Source organism: Sander vitreus, chromosome 11 (assembly GCF_031162955.1).
Source record: "Sander vitreus isolate 19-12246 chromosome 11, sanVit1, whole genome shotgun sequence".
Taxonomy (NCBI): domain Eukaryota; kingdom Metazoa; phylum Chordata; class Actinopteri; order Perciformes; family Percidae; genus Sander; species Sander vitreus.
In genome coordinates, this window is record NC_135865.1 from 12,666,329 (window position 1) to 12,674,046 (window position 7,718).

The 7,718-nt window shown below is 38.9% G+C and overlaps 1 long non-coding RNA gene across 2 annotated transcripts; it reads right to left on the reverse strand.

Moving 5' to 3' along the window:
• Window positions 1-730: 730 nt before the first annotated feature.
• Window positions 731-6,610, reverse strand: LOC144525131 (uncharacterized). 2 transcript variants are annotated; one of them, XR_013502663.1, is made up of 3 exons: window positions 6,386-6,610; window positions 4,683-4,850; window positions 731-3,023 (listed from the first exon to the last, which is right to left on the reverse strand). It is a non-coding gene; the product is annotated as an uncharacterized LOC144525131 (long non-coding RNA). The 2 variants fall into 2 exon arrangements; XR_013502664.1 differs by lacking the exon at window positions 731-3,023 and adding an exon at window positions 3,044-4,443.
• Between the last annotated feature and the right edge of the window lie 1,108 nt (window positions 6,611-7,718).

Below are 7,718 nucleotides of genomic sequence, written 5' to 3' on the forward strand. Positions count from 1 at the left end.
GTGTTTTATGGCTCTGGTGAAAATGAAAAGCATGTACTCATTTGTGGTTAAATGCAACCATTGCACTGACCTCTGTCTGCTTCTGCACATGGTACAATGTTCTTCAAATAGGAGGTTAGGAGTGGGATTTTAGATCAAATTAAGTCTAAACAGCAAACACATAATAGCCAGCACTAAACTGCCTCTTTTTGAGCAAATCAACACTTCAGTCAAATGCATCTATACAAAAGACTATGCAGATAGCACCACAGGTGTTCTTTCATGCCTCAGAGTGCTCCTATCTTTCCAAAACAATAAGGGAGAAAGAAGATTAATACTTCTTTCATATATACTTCCATTTCTTCGATGCCAGGGCTGCAAAAACTTTGAGACATTTGTTATTGTCAAAACAAAACTGTTTACTGAATAGATACTGCTGAAGTAGTCTTAGAAAGGTAACTAAAGAGCTAAAAGACTAAAAACTGAAAACACTTCATAGTATATCAGCCTTTTTACACAGCGAGGGAATGCTAAATCAATATCAAAATGGCTGCAGCATGCACTAAATATAATATAATATATGTGTAATGTTCTTTTTCTTGATACACTGTCTTTTCTTAACCTGGCTAGTCTTATATTTGTCCTAGTATTGAATATATATATATATATATATATATATATATATATATATATATATATATATATATATATATATATATATATATATATATATATATAGTGGCTAGTCTTATATACTTAATGAGCAACATCCAATCCAACATCCAATTATCAAAATTGCAAAAGGTTGGGTAATGGGTGGTTCAGTAAAAGCAGAAGAATGGTCCAGATTCTGAATAACTGAATAACCAACAAATACTTTAGACCACCACTTTGGAACTTGCCGTTGGCTTGAATCATAAAGAAAATTGACAATGTTGCTTACTATTTGCATCAGCTTCAAATGTATAATTAACATGATATGTGCGAGATCCAGTCTGAATTCTACTGGAGGGGGGAGGGGTTATAAGGAAGCTGGAAACTTTATGATTCACAGAAGATTAGTTCACCATAGACAAATTCAAAATGCAGATCAGTGGATATGGTGGCATGAAGATGGAAAGTGTTTTTACACGCAGTCAATTTAATTATCTAAAATTGTTGCTGCTAATGATAGATAACTTTGTTATCAGCAGCCACAATGACATGATTAATTGCCCTCAGGATTACATGGCATTAGACTTGTCGCGTAGGTTCAGACATTAAATCTTCATGCAGTGAAATACATGTCAATATCAGTTTCGGGTGACTTTTGAGATAACCATTGACAGGCATTTTGCTTGGCTTATCACTCCACTCTCACTATAATCTTATGCACAATTTCTCTATAGGGAGTTGCTTTTTGCAGCTTGTGTTAAAAAAATCTATTCAGTATCCTGTAGATTTATATGCGGAAAAAAAATTCTAAATTGTAAGATTAGACTTTTCCCTGACAGCAATGATATACTACTAAAATACAAACACCCAAACACCCACTCAAAATCTTCATTCATTCAAACTATTAAAGACTACTGAAGTGTTGACTCAAACTTAAGAGCAATAGCTTCTATTAGTGTAAGTTCTAGTTTTAAGACGGCTGAAGCAGTCATTTTGTGACAGAATCTATCACCAAAGCTAAAAACAATAACCCAAAAACCTACTTGAAAGAGTAATTTCGGTGCTTGAGAGTTTACATCAGTGCAGTAGTCCCCGTTGGATATAAATCACTAAAAGTAGCTTTTTCCCAGTGTAATCTATTCACAAAGTCAGTCTCCTGAGAAAGAGGAAGAAACAGGAATGATTTGGCTTTGTGGGAGACTTGTTTGTGTGGACACATTTAAAGTGACTGCAATAGAGGGATTTCAATGGCTGTGCGTGTTGTACACTTACTGCTATTTCCTTTCACATTTGTCCTCTCATCAAACTCATATGGTGGCTAAAGTGTCAACTGAAACTCTGACTGGCTGTGCACGAGCCTGACTCAGTGAGCAATAAGCAGCGTTAGCGCATTACACACACATGATTACGTGGCCATTTCCTCAGTGAATGAGTCTCATCAGAAGTCACTGAAGAAGCCACTGAGTGTGTAATTGTTTCCCATTAGGGGAAACGTTGACTGCCATCGAGTTGCATCTCACTGCAGAGTCTGCTGACGAATGCTCGCTGTCCACTGAGTGGAGCGGGCTAATTTTGCTGTGGGTTGTGATGGAATTGCTCAAAATCCCAAAAGCACCAGATCAGTTTCAGGGTGAGGGTGATGCATCATGTGTCTTTTTTTCTGTGAAAGAAACTGCAGGTCAAGAGTTCATATGTTTGTTGATTCACTGGAGTGACACCAGGCATTAAACATTATTATCAGTCATACCAATGCCAACAGCACTAATGTCTCTGTAGCTCAGATGCAGTCAGTGCTCTTTACGCAGCGGTGTGACTGTATGGACCATGTTTTTAATTTTTTTGGGGGGGGTTTGTGCTGCTTTTGCTTTTAGAAGGTTTCAAGTTGGATTATCGCAAGAATATAAGTTTAGTGTGCTTCTGTGCAACGGTTATGTGGACATATGTATTCTTGTTTTGACAATTATGTTCCTTTATAAACTAGTAGCTTTTCTACAGTGTTAACATATCTTCAGCATCATGCCCACACTCTACACACTCACACACACTCTCTCTTTTTGAAGCCTGCACTGCAGTGATGAATAATCGTTAGCATGCGCTGTTGTGAAGGTGTTGTAAATTGGATAGCTTACATTGCAAATTACTGGCCGGTCAGAAGTTCAAATGAGGCCGACCGTGTCAAGTGAGACATGAGGATGAGGCAGAGAGAGGACTTTTCTCAAGTTATTTAATGGCTGCCTGGAATGGGCTTTACTACTGCACCATTAAGTTGATGGGGATGGGAGGTGATCAGCGGAGAGAGGTGGGGTTCTTTTGTACACTGCTGCCATCTACAGGATTGAGAGGGAAGTGTCATCATCACTGCTGGGGAGGTGGGAGGGGTGTCTCTATAGCTGTTGTGGAAGACAGACAGACAGACAGACAGACAGACAGACAGACAGACAGACAGACAGACAATATATAATAGAAAAGAATGGAATAGTATTGACTCAGAAAAGTTAGTGGGGGCAATTCTGTCAGAATATCTATAAAAGATTCCCAATGATAAGAACTAAAACAAAGACTGGTAAACATAATATGTCACAAACAACAATGCTAAATATGATCTTGTTTATATCCAAGAACCAGAGCGATGGCATGCTGCTTCTAATGTTTGATTGCAACAAGTCACCACTGGATGGCAGTATGAGAAAGGGCCTGAAGTGGAATGCAAAAAGGACCTCCAATAGCACAGCTAGTGCAAAAAGGGGAAAAAACATTGCTATAACGTTTTGAATGTGTTTGTGCATGTCTCTTAAAGTGTGTTTCTTGTATCAGTGGGTGTATTAAAGGAGAACAAGATACAAATAGAGTCACAATTGAGACACAGCCAGATAAGAAATCCTGAAAGATCTGGAAAAAAATCATTCATAAAGACAATATATGTAAAGTCAAAGTTTTCTTTCTCACTTTAGTAACACAAATCTTAAAAGTGAGATTTAGTTTTTGCAAAAAAAGACAAATGCAAGGGTAATTTAAATTACAAATATACAGCAGCCTTAATAAAAACTCACGGCTTGAACTAATAGGGCTTCCTTTTCCTGTTTTTACAGAAACCAAAGCTTTTAGGAGGAGCTTAAACTCACTGTACAGTGGATGGATACATGGCTGCTCAAGTGCAATAGTTCCATAAATAAACAGGCCTTGTATTATCTTATGTTCTTGTAAAATCACTCAGCATGAAATGGAACAGTCCAAGCTCTCCTTTCAAAGAACCAAACAGCAGAAAAGATTGATCAAAGTGCCTGGATGTGAACTCCATTCACATTTAGGCTATTTTGTCTTGTTTTGGATTGTGACTTTCCCAGTGGAACCTATTTCAAAGTCCCAACATAACTTTGAAAACAACTCAGCGCTTCATGCAAGTCACAATTTTGTGCTGAGTTTAAATTTACATTAACAGGAACACAACATCTTGTAATAAAAACAAATGAAAAATAAGCATTGGCCTGATTTTTAAACCAGTTTGCCCAGCAAGATAGCAATATATGACAATCATAAATTGGTTTTAGTTGGATTTTCCAGCACATTTTCATAGCCACACTGGGGAAATACTACACATGAATCTCATGAAGCCGGTGTAGAGCTAAAACATAGTTCATGTTGGTGACTTGACATAATGCCTGTTAAATGTTCTGTCACAATGATTACCATAGTTAAAGAGACATTCTAACTTGAGAATAGAGATCTACATATACATATAATATAAATTGCTGTTCCTTTTGTTCTGTTATGGTTCAGTTTCTCTCAGCCCTTGCACTGTCGTCGTGTCACCTGCGAGAGAATGTTTATTCTGGTCTCAGAAAATGGGTGATAATGACAGCAATGCATGCATTGAAGGTGCACTGACTTTGGTTCACCTCACTGAAGGATGACAATTGATACATTGATTAATACAATAACGGTGAAAGGAATGTAGAAGGTACATATATTTGTATAAAGAATGAAGAATATTGCAGTTAATAATGCTACAGAGACATTACAGAGTTTTGGTAAGCAGGAACATACAGTACCTCTGCACAATAACCTTTTATAGTGGGTCCTCTGGTGGTTTTCTAATCACTCAGACATCATGGACAATGTTTGTGAAAGAGGCAGAACCAGGTAAGGCCTCAGCACTGGTTAGAAGTATGTCAGTCTTTCCATCTGAGTCTTCTCCACTGCTCTCTTGACCTAAGTGCCTGCAACCACAAGAAACGTGCTGACATTTGAAAAAAAGAAGGTGAGATGTGTACCAAAACTACTTGCACTAACTGCTATATTCTTGACTTTCTTCCTCTGTTTTCCCTGAGTTACAAGCTGAATAAGCTGAATGTGTGAATAACAGATTGGCAGAGTCTAGAAAGTAGTTTCTCCACTAAATAAATAACAATTAATCAACAGCAAGAACTTCTTTAATTACTGTTGTTATTTGATTACTGATATTTTGTAAACTACTACAACTATTCTCTAAGTAGCCAGTTTTTCCATGACATGGTATTTATATATACTTTTGATAAATTAACAGCTTTACAAACATCATATAATTTGTATCTTTTAGCACAGAACTTAAGTTTTTTTTTTGATAGTCCTGCTTTTCATTTGAGAAATCATTTACATCGTGATTGCAGGGTTACCAGCAGTTACAACACTTCAGTTTGAGTAACAGTACTGGCCTCTTCTGAGAAGGACAGTAATGCCAAACCTTTCAGACTGTCAGACGACACCTTGTCAGCATCATTGTACAGAAACAACTGTGAGTGTGACCCACTGTGTTGATAACGTACAAATGGTACAACTACAGGAGTACAAATAGAATTTAAAAAAAAGCCATGAATCAAAAATGCATTTCAGTTTGAGTGTTACGGTTCTGTCATAAGTGTCACAAAAGGTAATGTACTATAAAGACAGCTGAAGGTGTTATGGTGGTAGAGTGAATGTAGTTTGATGTGATGTTGACTGATAAAGTGCAGAAAATGACAAGTAGGGTCCAACACGCAGTGTCTCCCCAGCCCACATTCAGCACTGAATGTGATGCAAATGGGATAACACAAAGGGCTGACATTTACTTTTGCACTTTGGTTTACAGTATGTGTGGCTGCCCTTTAAATCACTTGTGATCATTTTAAACATGACTCCTTCAGTCAAACCTTTTTAGGTCCCCCCCCCGAAAAACTGATAACATACTCTGCAGACGAATAGCAGTTTCGTCACAGTCACACTGAAAATGATGAAAAAATATTTACAGTCCAAGCTAATCTATTTTTGGAAATGACACTGATCATACATGCTTCTCAGTCAACCTCTGACATTCAGATTAGGCTTATTGTGAGAAATGTATGAAACTTCCTTCTCTTTATTTGTCTATGTGAAAAAAAAAAACAGGTTTTGTCTTCACATTTATTTCCTGTTTTCAGTTCAGCACACTGCAGCTGTGTATCCACTTATGTCAAACCGCCAGTGCCTGTATCCCCACATCCCACTGTCAGGTTCCTACAATAAGCCTGTGGCTGTTTGCTTCATGACAGCCCTCAAACTGTATCTTGCTTCCCAGTATATTTTCACAGTTCAAGCTGATCAGCAGGTGTGCACTGCCCTACAAAACCCCACTTTCTCTCTTTCTGTCACATTCTCTATCTTCCTGTGTCAGATGCATTCATCCCTCTATCTCTGTCTCTCTCAGTTTCTCAGTTATTGTTGCTCTCTGTCTCTTTCCCACTCTCTCAGCCTGACTTACCATGAAGCATCTGATGTGTGTGCTGATGTCCTTTCTTGGTTACTTTCCCCACTTGCCCTTGCTGCCTTTGCTCTCTCTTTAACTGTTTTGCTCTTCTCCTGACTTCCTTTTTCTAGGGTCAGATGCAGAAGCAAGCTATTGTTTTAGTCTTAAATGCCTCTCCCCGCTTTGTCTATCTCTTTGTGCGTGTTGTTCACCCCACAGTTCCTCCCCACTAGACATGGCTGTATAACGCGGATAAGCAAAGGAAGGAAAGTGGAAGTTCCCCCACAGTCCTACTTCCTCCCCATTGCGACCTCGCTCTTTTAAGCGCCCTGACCGCAAACCAGCCCGACATTACACTTTGGAGGCCTTTGCACAGGGTGTCATAAGCTTGGCCTCAAACATAGCTTGATTTCCAGCTAACCTGCAAACCTGCAAACATAGATGTAATTTGCTTAGCCACTTTGTGGGATATCACCTGTTAATTTGCATGAATTGAAAATATTTTGAGGATATTCCATTGCTAACAATATACCAGCCCTTCCACTGAACATCTTACTGTAAATCATTAAAGTGGGTAGATCGTAGTAAGAAAACCACCCATGCCAGTTTTCAGTATTCCCCACAGATTCTCAAGCTCAGTAGCACCACTCTCTCCCCTGTTTCACCTCCAATGTTTCAACACTGACATTACACCAATCTGTAACGGAAATGCATTAATAATTTCCCAGTTTCTCACATTACATGATCAAACACAAGCAGCGAAACTTAAAGCTACAGCATGTGATACCACATTGCTGCACTGCTTCAACTAGCCAAACTAACTTCTGTGTGTAAAAGAAACAAACTGGGTGTGTGTGTCTGCGTGTTTGTGTGTGTGTGTGTGTGTGTGTGTGTGTGTGTGTGTGTGTGTGTGTGTGTGTGTGTGTGTGTGTGTGTGTGTGTGTGTGTGTGTGTGTGTGTGTGTGTGTGTGTGTGTGTGTGTGTGTGTGTGTGTATATATGCATGTCTTTGCTGGTGTGTGTGAAGTTTTAAGGGCCAGTCCAAACATCCACCACTACCTGGCAGGAAAAACAGGAATAGGATTTGTCACCGTGGCAATTGCACAACCTTGCTGTGGATTCTCACTGGGTTGAAAAAGATCTGGAACTGCTCCCTGCGCTGTAACCTGAAACCCAGAGGACAGGCTGCGCCACTTGTAGCTTAGACAAAAGCCACATGATTCTTACATGCTCAAAAAAAGTGACAATCCATGGGGTGATTGTTAACTTAACGACCATACACTATTCCTATGTGTTGGTATATTACTCACTATAAGTAAGGAAATGAATGACTTTCTCGCTAATATAGA